At 32.3% G+C, this 14,093-nt stretch overlaps 1 long non-coding RNA gene across 1 annotated transcript; it reads right to left on the bottom strand.

Moving 5' to 3' along the window:
- Positions 1 to 2,183: 2,183 nt before the first annotated feature.
- Positions 2,184 to 13,430, bottom strand: LOC127707838 (uncharacterized). The gene is made up of 3 exons (XR_007985040.1): positions 13,231 to 13,430; positions 4,320 to 4,383; positions 2,184 to 2,202 (listed from the first exon to the last, which is right to left on the bottom strand). It is a non-coding gene; the product is annotated as an uncharacterized LOC127707838 (long non-coding RNA).
- Between the last annotated feature and the right edge of the window lie 663 nt (positions 13,431 to 14,093).

Raw genomic sequence — 14,093 nt, forward strand, 5'->3', positions numbered from 1 at the left:
CAGTTTGACGCTAATGGCCGTTTTGTTCTTGCAATAGAGTCATTACTGTCATTATTCAAACGTTCAAGAAGCTTTCAATTCTATAACAAAAAACAGCTTATAAGAGCATGTAATGTGAAAACATTGGTCTTTTCCTAGTGTTTCGTTTGACTTATATGTCATATACATTCACGAACATTCACTTTTTAAAATACGAAAAATGTTTATGTTTCTAACAAGGATTGATTCTGGATCACTTGGCGAATACAGTAAAAAGCAACGATGCAGTAATTGATCAGTATTTAATTTAATACCCTAATGTTGTGAGAATTTAGGATATAATTTATTCAATTTCAAACGTTCGATTCCATACGACTTGTCCTATCGTGTTATAACTTACTACGCTTTAAAGTATGTGTTTGGAAATTTCCTTGTGATGAAGAACATTTATTCTACAACGAATGATTAGTCATAAAAAATAATAATAAAGTTATTATATATGTATATCAGGGGTCATCGGGGGAACAACTTAACTTTACTTATGTATCGGACTTAATTCATACCTTATCCGTTAGAAGAATAACAATATTGACCAAAAGTTGGACGGAAGAACAGACAACACTTCCACCTATCATCTGACTCCTCCAAGGAAATAGACGTGATGCAAAGACAAAAATCATGGCTTAGATACCTTAAATTGACTCGTGTGTGCACTGTCGTCTAGTGGTAGATGTTTTTAACAAATTTATACAAAAACATATGTTTTAGTGAGCTTTCAAGGTTCACTCGAGGTCAACAGATTTGAAAGCCAAATACATCAACAACAATTTCGAACGGATTGACATTCAAATGTATAATAACCTAAGTAATAAACTAAAGACTAGCAACAAAAATATATTTATATGTGAGCTGGACAAGCCATCCACTGTATTCGCACAAGGTAAATTCCGGTGTCCGACCATGTGTGTGCCTCCAATGTGAAGCCCTCCTTCGTTATGCTCTGTATAGATGATGCAAAACGAGTATTGTGATTGCTGTCAATATCTAAACCTGTAGTGCCCCACACAACAGTTGGTATTTCATCAAATTGTTCATTAAAATGGATAACAGTAGACGCCGACTGTGCATGACCTTTTGCATCAATAAGGACATGATTTCCTGTTTGACCTTAAATAAAACAAACTGATTGGCCATATCGTATGATAAATGGCTTAATAATAAAAATAATTATAATCGAAATAAAAATAATATGGTACACATTCATGGCTACAGCATTGAGCTTTTTTGTCGTTTTAAATTGTATAAAAAATAGTCATTGTCTGAAAATTCCATTGACAGAATCGAAATAAGTTCCATATTTTTCATTACATTTCGTGTAATGAAAAATATAGCACTCATTTTTTTTCTTAATGTTTATTCTATTGTTTAACAATAAAAATTATAGGCTGCTTAATTGTCTTCAAAATTGATTATAGAATTAAGGAATTGACTAAAGCAAGTATTATCAAATGTAAGCGTTTATAATGCTGTAGGACTTTGTTTTAGTGGTTTTGTTTAACATTGCATATTTCGGACCTATATTTGGATTTATAAATAGATATTATTACATAAATTTTAATCGCGTAATGCAGAATTAAGATGTTTCATTTTGTCGTCTTTTTAGAACCTACCATCCCCTTTTCAACAACATCAACAACAACAACAAAAATAAGAAGACGTTATGAAAATTGGAAACATTTGCATGTACAATTAGAAGGATAAATATTAGAAATGATTTGAGACTATACTTTAAAACTATGACAAAAGACTCATGAATATCAAAAAATAGTATTATTCGATTATAGATTCTGTTAAAATTAAAAAACAACTGTCGATGTACCTGATAGTCTTATGTTTTAAAAATTCAAAATATTTTAAGGAGAATTATCATTGATATGGTCATAATTATAAACTAACTGTTAACAAAACTTTGAAATTCGAAAAACTAAGGATAAGGATTTTCTACCACAGGAATAGATTATCGTAGCTGTATGTGACAAAGTCTTTCAGAAATTTGGTCCTTAATGCTTTTAATTTCGTACTTTATTTGATTTTTTTTTACTTTTTAGATTCGAGCGTCACTGATGAGTCTTTTGTAGACGAAATCCGTGTCTGGCGTACAACATTTTAATCCTGCTATCTATGATGAGTCAATATACTTACATCCCGGATTCATCGTATTTACTGAAATAAAGAAATGTGTTAATTAGAATTGTATGTCATTTTACTGACAATTTACATAGACTCCGATATTTGATAACCTTAATTGGAATTTTTTTTTTTTTTTTTTTCAGATATTTTTAACGACATATTGTCAATATCTAAAGAGTTGATTGTAAAATTGTATTATAAAAAAACATATGGTGCCGATTGCATGATATCCATGACATATGTGTTCTGGGGTAACCTCAAGAAAGCAGAAAACCAAACAATCAGAAAGCCAAAATATATAACATTGGAACTATTGGGTGGATGTTACCCTCGAAAATTGATATTCCATCATCATTTGATCAAGTGGTAGTACATAAATGTATGATACCAAATCGGTATTGCCGAATAAATTTTATAAGCATCTAAAGTGCTTCTGGGAATGCTTTCATTAGATATATGTATAAACCTAAAGTTGAAAGTGAGGAAAGTCAAAATCATAAAATGTTTGAGTGCATAAGACCCAAAAGGACAATTGTTTAATTTCTTTAGGGAAAATATATAGACATGATGTATCGTTAAAGGTATGCCATTACTGAAACACAGGCTATTTGGCTAATATTGCAATATTGTTACTGTAGATCTTAAAACACGAGAACAATATCTTGACAAATCTTAAAATTATTAAACGAATTCGATTATATTCAATTTGCGTTGTATTCCCCAATGAAAATAACACTTTAGAATAAGTTTCATTGTGTCCGACGCGCTTTTCTGGATTAACCTTCAATAGGAACGTTCAAACACACACATTTGAAAGCAGAGGATGTCTAGATATGGTGAACTATGGGAGCTATGCTACCAAAAGAGATAAAAGGATGTTTGCTCCTCTTTTTTTTGATTTTTTGCCAGATTTTCGGAATCCTCTGGTTTTATCCATGTATTGCCATTTAAAAATTTTGCCGGCTAATCCCTGCTTTTCTTTTCATAATTTTATTGCATATAGTTTAAAAAGCCATATTTGAAAATCTTATAAAACCCTTGTTATTTTTTCATAGTTTTTGAAACAAAAAAGCGGCCAATGTTAAACGTATGAAAAATCTAGAGAGAATCATTTCCCGCCAAATTTTCAATGACTTATATCTCGAAAACAAGCGCAAGGACCCTTTATTTTTTTCTGCTTTTTTAGTTCCTTTATTTATATACTATCATTTTAAAACAGTCTTTTAAAAAGCTTGTTATTTTGAATCAGAGTAGCGAACAACCTTAAAAGACTAACCAAATTCATGTCTATTCGACGGATTTTTAGTGTATTGTTTCTCTATAGCGTACTATAGATGCATTTGTTTTTTTGTATTGTCAGAGTAAATAACAAACTTCCTTGCTGCAGGCAAAATCGAGGCACTTAAAATATATGTAAGGTGTTAATGTTAAGATATTATTAAGATAGCTACAGTAACAAAATAAATAGTATCAATATAGAAAAAAGAGAATGTGGTATGATTGTCAATGAGAAAACTATCAACCAATTTCCAAATGACGTAAGAGATAACAACTTCAAGGCCATTTTAGCCTACTTGCAACGTGTATAGTCACCATCAAATGTTTAACACCGAAGGCCACAAAAACTGGCGCCAAAATCATAAAATTGGACTGATATTTTAGTAAATTGTTCGTTCAGGATAAGGTTTTTATTGCTGTGGATAAAGACTGATCTTACAAAATCCATTTATATAAAATAAGGCGATGTGGTATGTTTGGCAATGAACAAATAGCTGACCTTATTCTTCCATCTATATTTGGGGCCTCGGGCCGATTGGTCTAAGTAGTCGAACTATTGTATCACTAGCCAGTCAACACTGAGGTTGTGAGTTCGAATCCTGCACGGGGCAGGTGCACTCGACTCCAATCTTAATTGACTAGGATTGTCAGTTTTCCTACCGAAGGTCGGTGGTTCTCTCCGGGCACTCCGGCTATTTCCACCAATAAAAACCGACCGCCACGAAATAGCACAATAGTGTTGAAAGTGGCGTTAAACACCAATCAATCAATCAATCAATCTTTCATCTATACTCAACAACAAAAGAAAACCACCGCCTCCATTAATTTGACTATCAGTAAACTACTGTATTTATATGACAAAACTGTTTTACCTATTTTTTGCACTGCTTGAATTTGTGCTGATTGGTTGTTTCTGTCACGTTCAAGTTGATTGACCTGAAGAAGAAAATCAATACACCAATGTCACGTCACATCTCTATAATAGTTATTTTTTTGATGGGGGGAAGGGGTACTATCTCAATGTAAAGGGGTTGGTGTATTTGCAGTATAAAGAAGTGTTAGTTTGGTAATTTACGTCTAAAATATTCCAATATGCCGTATCATAATAAGGTGTTTTTCATTTCCAATTAAGTTGAATATCAGTAATGGTGAACTGTTATTGTTCAAATCTTTGTCTATGGATAGTTGTCTCATTCGCAATCACAACCATCTCTTCATTTTTATATTGTTTTATTTAGCAATATTATTACCCTTTTCCTTTTAGAATTTGTATCACCTTTTATTCTACCGAAATAAGACTAGGTACGCGAACATTGGAGCATTCTATTCATCAACTTATTTTAAGCCAATGTCAAGTAGCTAATGTCAATACCTAAATATACATTATCCGGTTCAAATGATTTTAGCTATGATGGTTTTTTGCAGATTTACCTTCATCTGAAGTTACTAGTAATCATAAAAAAAATAATGTTTATCACGTTAATCATTCTACAATTATTTGATGCCAGTGTGTATGAAAGGACATGCACTATGTCGAATAGACTTAGAAACACAAGGACATTTGAACAGGCAAACAAGCATTGCGGTAAAAACATGTGGAATTAACTCCAAAGGGAATTACATCTAGTGTAATCTTTAAGAAGTGTATTAAATTTTCATACGAGTTCCACTTAGTATAGTCTTCTTCATAATTATCAGAACAACAAGACAACATTTAAGCCTTGTAGTACTCCAAGAGATGCAAATAATAAGTATTCATTATTTTGTATCTCACTATACATGATATAGTCAAGACGTCTCTTAAAGCCATATGATACTTCAAATTAAAAAAAGTTAAATATGTTTATATAGTAAAAACTACACACAAAAAATCGTAAAATATTGTTTCATCTCTGCCTCTGGTAAGTGTTCTACTACTAATCTTTTAGTGATTTTAACTAGTTCATAAACTACCATCAAAGAACGTATCATCAACTTTTGATTCGGTTGACAGTGTTGACTTTTCCACTCTTTTTACTATACTTCCACTCAATCTTATATGGTCGTTTAAAAAATCTGAATGCAAATGTATTTGCTGCAACTCATGTAAAACCTTTTTCTCTAATAAGAAAGGTAAATATGCTAGATATACTCACTAGAGGTGTGATGAAGTCATTAACGCTGTAAATATTCTCTTTGACATCATTTATGTACGTTTCGGCAATAAAATGTATCGACAGGTTGTAGGTATGCCTATAAGCACAACTTGTGCCCCTTTCATAGCAGACTTTTTTATGTACTGTTATGAATCACAGTTTATGGCCAAGCTCAGTTAAGACCCGTCTGACTTCAATTCAACTGTTAAATTTATCAACACTTACCGTTATCTTGATGCTATTTTTTTCGTTAAATAATCAATAGCTCTCTAAATATACTGCCGAAATTTACCAAAAGGAACTTTTTTTAAATAAATCAAATATCAACAGCAATAACTGTCTTTTCCTGGATGTACATGTTTCAGTTTTATACGAAAAACTCTCCACAAAAATTTATGACAAAAGGGACGATTTTTCTTTCTTTATTGTTAATTTTCTTTGGATGGTGATTTTCCTTTGACACTATCATACGGTGTTTATTTATCCCAAATCGTTTGCTGTACCTTAGTCTGAAGTGAAGTTTTGGATTTCATTGATCGTAATCTATGTATGAAAAATTATTACACCAGGGTTTTCGACATCATAATCTAGTCAAAACATTAACTAAATTTTATCATCGGTATAAGGACAGCATTCGTAAATATAACTCAACATACAGACATCTTATACGTTCGGGTATTTCACATCCAATCTTTTATGGTAATATTCTTTACAAAGCACAAAAATGTCAGTATTCACCTCAATAGCTAACAAAACCTTTACACAGACTTATTAAGAAGGGATATAGTTACGATACTGTTGTTAGGTCATTAAAGATTGCATATTTTGGCTTTAATATTGATTCACTTATAGGGTCTTTGCATCGGAATTAAACATATTTATTCTAAAACCAGTTGTTGGCATGACACGGGTTATGTTCTTCTCATATATTTTATGATGGTATAATACTAAACCCCAAACAGGAGGGATTGTGCCTGATATTCATATGATGAAGACATAATCTTTCAATCAGTTTAATTGAGGTCTGGAGCTGGCATATCAGTAACTGCCAGTAGTCTGTTGTTATTTATGTATTATTGTCATTTTGTTTATTTTCTTTTGTTTCCTATTCTGACATCCGACTCGGACTTCTCTTAAACTAAGTTTTACTGTGCGAACTGTTGTACGTTTGTTTTTTCTACATTGGCTAGAGGTATAGGGGGAGGGTTGAGATCTCAAAAAACATGTTTAACCCCGCCGCATTTTTGCGCTTGTCCCAAGTCAAGAGCCTCTGGCCTTTGTTAGTCTTGTATCAATTTTAATTTTAGTTTCTTATGTATAATTTGGAGTTTAGTATGACGTCCATTATCACTGAACTAGTATACATATTTGTTTATGGGCCAGCTGAAGGACGCCTCCGGGTGCGGGAGTTTCTCGCTGCATTGAAGACCCATTGGTGGCCTTCGGCTGTTGTCTGCTCTATGGTCGGGTTGTTGTCTTTTTGACTCTTTGACACATTCCCCATTTCCATTCTCAATTTTATTACTTGTAAATTTTTAAGTCAGAGATTTCGTTACTACACAAATTACTTAAAACCTTGACTAAATTCTTCCATAGATACAAAGATTTGGTTTGGAAGTTTGGCTCTCCCTGTACAAAACATATTTCAAACGGAATAGCACATCCTACTTTTAACAGTATTGTTGTTTACCGAGGCCGGAAATTCAAATACGATCCTTTAAATAAAATAAGTTCAGCCCTTTTCAACTGATTTTTATAGTTTTTTTCTAATGCTGTACTATTACACCACTGTCCCAGGTTTGAATGAGGGTTGGCGTCTTCAAAAATGCTTAACCCCCGCCACATTCTGTATGTGCCTGTCCCAAGTCAGGAGCCTGTTTTTCAGTAGTTTTCGTTGGTTCATGTCTGTCATATTTATTTTGAGTAGATTATTTTGTTATAAATTAAACCGTTAGTTTTCTCAATTGAATTGTCTCATATTTTCCATGCTGAGGCCGTCTATAGCTGACTATACGGCATGTGATTTTCTTATACCGTATAGTCATTTGAATGCCGTATGGCTGCCTATAATTGCTTACATCCACTTCATTTGAACTTTGGTGGATAACTGTCTAATTGGCAATCATACCACATTTCGTTATTTTTATATTTATATTCTTGAATGGCTCAATTTAACTATAAAACACGTGTAAGTGAACATTATTTTGAAAGAAAATCCTTTATCTTATCAAAATCCTCAGAAATGTGCTGCAATTAAATTATTGTCTTCCCTTACTCTAATTCGCCGGTATCTTTTCCGTATGCAGTGACCTTAACTACGAGACCTCACGATAGAACTTCAAAAATCACACTGCGCAAACATCGTGATTAAAATAGAATAGAGAATGGAAACGGGAGATTTGTAAAAATAAAAACAACCCAATCAAAAAGCAGAAAACAGCCCGAAGCTACCGATTGAATGTAAAAAAAAAACGTGCACTGGAAGATAAATAGTGCTATTTGATTTTCAAAGAACCATTTAATAAACCAAATCATTTAACAACTTTTATGAAAATGTTTAATTAAAACATTGAAACGCATGGACATTAACAAAATATATATAAACATTGCATGTCTATAATCTCACTTGTTTTTCACGTGCTCCAAGATTCTGTGTTGATTGTTTATAAAGGTCGAGTTCAGTCAACTTCGACAATAAAGCACGAAGTCATAAGCCGGAAAGGTTTTATTTAATGAAATATTTTTTGTCGATTATATGTTATGGATTCGTAATAAATATAAAATAAACTCATCATAGATACCAGAAGTGAGATTTTGTATTTGGCCAGACGCGCGGTTCGTCTACAAAAGACTCATCAGTGACGCTCGGATCAAAAAAGTTAAAAAGGCCAAATAAAGTTGAAGAGCATTGAGGACCAAAAATTCCTAAAAGTTTTGCCAGATACAGCTAAGGTAATCTATTCCTGAGGTAGAAAAGCCTTAGTATTTAAAAAATTCAAAGTTTTGTAAACAGTTAATTTATAATTATGACCATATCAATGATAAATCATGTCAACACAGAAGTGCTGACTACTGGGCTGGTGATACCATCGGAGAATAAAAACTCCACTAGCAGTGGCATCGACCCAGTGGTTGTAAATAAACTCATCATAGATACCAGGATTGAAATTTTGTATTTGCGCCAGACGCGCGTTTCGTCTACAGGACTTAGTTAAGTATATATACATGCATTGGATAAATTACTTCTTTAATATAATAGTTCCAACAAATTCGTTTTATTTGACTTCAATAATTTGAAAGCCCTGAGTCGAGACTACTGTTGGTGGACTGTTCTGACATGATTTATCATATAATTGTTCTTAAATTCTTCTTTCATGACATAAGCAGCCATCTCAATACCATATGACAAGCGAGACGATTTTAATTTTGAAACTATAAATTTTCCCCACCTTAGCAGCAATATACCAACTTCACTTGCATATGGGATATACATTTCCCAACTCATTCGGTATTCAAGAGCTTGCAGCTGCTACTCAGACTTTGTAAAACGTCACCAGTGTCTGAGCAGAAAGTATATGATCTAAGGTTATGTCAAAGAACGTCTCGACCTTTTTCTCAAAAAGTTCATTGGAAGATACCAAGACCTTGTTGGAAAAAATTCCGTGTCAACTTCACAAATAGTACATGATGATCGTGAAGTATAGATTCTAGGTACTGACGTTGTTTATTTTCTTAATTACGTGTTAACGTTCCCCTTTGTTTGTCCTTGTATATTTTTAATCTTTACTGTTTAGTCCATTTTTGATTACATACTTAAGACGTGGCTCGGTACTTATACTTCCCGCCTTTGTGTTATTGTGCTATGGTCAATTGTGAATTCTTGTCTTTCATTTTTGCTTATGTACTTTGTCTATATATTATTTTGTGTTTCTTTGTTTTTATAGTGATTAAGATTATATTACAATGTTGACTGCTGTGCCCCCATATTTAGCGTTTTTACCTATTATGTCTGAGTGTTTTGCTCACACATTGTTGTCAATATAATGGAATTCAATGCGACCGTCATACAAGTTAGAGGTTTAGCTAGCTATAAAACCAGGTTTAATCCACCATTTTCTACATAAGGAAAGGCCTGTACCAAGTCAGAAATATGGCAGTTGTGTTCCTTCCATTCGTTAGATGTGTTTGATCTTTTGATTTTGCCATTTTATAAAGGACTTTCCGTTTTGAATTTCCCTTGGAGTTCGGTATTTTTTTTTATTTTACTTTTTACTGCCTTAGTTGACCTTTTATGAATATTTTATGTCCTTTTTAGTCATATAACTCATATAACGTGCCTACGTATTAATACATCCCTGGCTTTAAAATTTTGTTTGAGCGTTCGGAAGCACGAAATTTATAAAGTGTTTATTTTTTTTCTATTATTTAATTGTTTTGATGTCGAATTACAACTGTTCTGAATGGTTACATGGGTTTGTATCTATCTGAAGTATGAAATTCAACGTAGAATATATTTCTTTTTTTTAACCCACGTTTTAACCCAGGTGGACTAAAGTGTACCACTCAAAATTTATTTTAAATTTATGACTGGTTTTCTCATTTAAACATAAACCATGGTAATGGCATCATGTGAATAATAATTTTATGGATCATCGGTATATATTTCCTCAGATAGAATTTTCTCATACTTTGCCAAAATGTAGATTCTACCATGAGTTTTTCAAAAATATATTGAAAAGTATTGGTCATCGAGCTATTTTTCAAACCACAAGTCGCGCAAAATTGCCCAAAGTTGCATTGATTATTCATGAAAAAACACTTTTTTGTAAATAAAAAGAAATTATTCAGATAGAATTGTGAAATAAAATATGGGAAGAAAGGTTTTATACTATGCTTTAAGAAAATAAAGAGAAAAAAAATATGTCACCGAACACTTTCTTGTTAAAAGTAAAAAATGGAAATTTAGTTAACATTCCTTTACAAAAATTTTACTATTTGAGTTATCTCCCCTGGAAAGGTTAAGTTGAAAATATTGATTCGCACAAACACAAGTGTTTGGTTTTTGCTAAAATAAAGTTTGAACAATGCAATAAATCTCATATTTTTCTTTATTCAAATAAACAGTCTTATGCATTAATTGCAAATCTGTCTCAAAATATGCAGTTTAAAGAACAGAACTAGATCAATTGTGTACTGTTATTTTACAATCCAAGATGGTAGTATACAGTTAATCTACCTTCATGCATATTTCTTACAGCTGTGTGAGAAACTATAAAATGCAGACTTTGCAACGACTGTATTAAATAAAATTATTTCTTGCTATGGGTTTTCTTTAATATTAAAGAATCTGTTGCATTTAATTGACATTACTGCACGATCTCAAACATACGAAATGTATTATAATGATATTTTACATCTTTTAAACAAAATAAAACCCATCAAAATCGGTAAAAAAGAAGAATTCTGTCGCATTGCTTTTTGATAAGATTGATTATTCATTCTCAACAACTTCAAAGAGTTCAGTAAAGAACGGATTATCTCGGGAATTAAATTAATTATGTTCCTTAATTAATCTCTGGATTAGTAACAGAGTCATGATGATTCGTTGTACTGCACTGCTGGCACGACAAAAGGTGTCGGTGTGATGTAATACAAAAATGACAGTGTTTCTCAATTGAGTTTTTTTAACATTCTTTTTCATATCTTCAAATCAAAACTTTTTAATGTTGGTATTGACTTGAGTGCTCAAACTCTTCTGCCTGTTCATGTTTCTGTCACTAGTGAGGAATCTCGTCAATACTTGAAGATTTTATAATGTTTGTCGTGAGAGATATTTGGGGTTTGATAGAGCAAATATTTTATTTATAAAAATAATGAGATGAGGAATGATAGCCAATGTAACAACTATCCGCCAAAGTTCAAATAAATTCGATGTAAGCCATTACACATGTTATAGGCAACCGTACGGCATTCAACCAAGAGAAAAACATGTACCGTATAGTCGGCTATTAATAGCCCAACATGAAAAATATGAAACAATTCAATTGAAAAAAACCAACGGCCTTATCTATAACAAATTTTTTAACGAAAAACAAATGTGACAAACATGAATCAACGACATCCACTGAACTACAGGCTCATGACTTGGGGCAGGCACTTAAATAATGTGGCGGGGTTAAACATGTTTGAAGGCGCCAACCCTCCCCTTACCTGGGACAGTTGTGTAACAGTATTACATAAGAAAAATCTATAAATTTCAGTTGCAAAGGGATTTACCTTTATCAGATTGATACAAAGAAGACAAGCATCTAACAGACTGGACGTGGTAGAGTATATATACATCCGTAAAAACAAAAAAGACACAAAGTACAAATATGAGAGTACTCTTAATAACTGACATCTAGTTGAAAGCCAATAACAAATAATAAAACAATCATGTATCTAAATCTAAAATAGCAATCAGTACATATCAAACATTCAATGGCTTTAGTATTTATAAAGAGGTCATAAACAGACAGAGAAAAATATACATGACCTGGTTCAATGTAAAACTATAGGTATCGATATATTGTAGTACCGTGAAAGTGCATATGTGTATTACAATAATATTCAGTATTGTTTTAATTTACTGATAACAAAATCAATATTCATACGAATAAAAAACAATCAATTTGCATTCTTTTACAATATTTGTATCTAAAAGATTGATAATTTTTCCCGGATTGTATCATAATTTTCGGGCTTAGTAAACAAAATCACCGTAAGAATTTGGATGTGCCATTCCGTTTAAAATAAGTTTTCTACAGATGCAGCCAAACTTGCAATATAAAGCCTCAGTTATTTATACACAACGTTTCTAGACTCAGGAGGATGTTCAGGAGAGGATGGAGTCACAATAAAGGCAAGAGCGATTCGATATTGATAACCACCTTATTCCGATATTAACTTACAGTTTAGATGGCTTTCTATCCGATATCGTTGATATCGTGATATCGTGACTTTTTCGTGTCTTGGTCATATTGATAATGATAGTTATAATTTTCGTTTTCTTAGTAAAATCTATTATTCATCCACTACAGGTTTCGATATCAAATATTGTTTAGGTGGCTTTCGGATCGTGTCTTAATCGTTTCTTGGACATATTGATAATGATAGTTTTAACTTGCCTTATTATTAGTTCTATTAGTTAACTCTGCTATTGATCTACTACAGGTGTAGATATTGATATCGACATATTGATTTGTCATAATTGTCAGAGGTCAACATTGATATCGATTCCATGTCGCTGTCGACGATATCGAAATCTTGGTCAGTCTACAACATATATGGAGGCGCTTTAGAGTATGACATATCTTATAGACCATCTTTCTGTTTAATGCGGACATTTATATATCCTTTTCGTGTTTTTTTATTACTTTCATTGACTTATGCATCATACTTGCTTTTTTGATCGTTTTTTACTTCATTCCTTTGTACCTAAAATTTAGTACTTAAAGATCTCATCAAAGATAACATGCTTTATGTGGAACACTAGACCCACGTTTCGTCCACAAACGACTCTCCAGAGTCTGTCGAATCACAGTAAAAGAGGGCAAAGTCAAAAATGAAGTTGAAGATTATTAAAAAATCCGAATGAAAAATTACTTACAGTACTCTGTAGTTTCAATACAGTACTCTGCAACTGCGTAATGTACAAATCTTTTTCTGTAATTTGTGAAGTTAGACTTTGCAATTTTACTTCAATTACGTGAAGTCTGGTATCAACATCAGGGGAAAGATCTTCGAGAAGACGTTTTTTGTCTCCAATTATCGTAACTGTACAGTATGCCAAAATATAGAAAACACTTATAAGTTGTCTGGCTGACATTCTTATAAACCCTTTGATAAGATTGAAATAATTCAGACAACTGCGTATATTTATAAGGACATTATGATAAGAAGTAGTGAACTGTACACCTGGTTAAAGACTTGTTTATATGGTTGATTAGGCACAAGAACAAACACGAAATATTTATTGATTTGCTACATTTAGAATAGTAGTGGTAATATATATTGATGATTTTGAAACATGTGAACTCCAAAAACAGAAACCGGTTGCGTCGACACGTTTAGCATTTCCTACTACTATTTCTATTTTTTGTAAATTCAAAGTTGATTTACGAGTTTTCGATACCGATAAACTACAGCTACATCTTATAGAAACCATCCATATCTGTCAAATTTGATAAAAATCTAAACAGGTAGCAGAAATACTTGTTTCTGTGGTATCCTTAATGTTAATATAAAAATAAGGAAATGTGATATGATTTTTCAATCAGACATCTATCAACCAGAGTTAAAATGAAGTTGTAGTAAGCATTTGTAGGCAACCGTACGGCTTTCAACAATGAGAAAAATCCATACCGTATAGCCGGCTATAAAAGGCCCCGGCATGAAAAATGTGAACCAATTCAAACGAGAAAACTAACGGAATAATTTAAAAAAAAATTAAAATAATTTTACAATTAACGA

Source organism: Mytilus californianus, unplaced genomic scaffold, assembly GCF_021869535.1.
Source record: "Mytilus californianus isolate M0D057914Y unplaced genomic scaffold, xbMytCali1.0.p SCAF_7, whole genome shotgun sequence".
NCBI classification, from domain to species: Eukaryota; Metazoa; Mollusca; class Bivalvia; order Mytilida; family Mytilidae; genus Mytilus; species Mytilus californianus.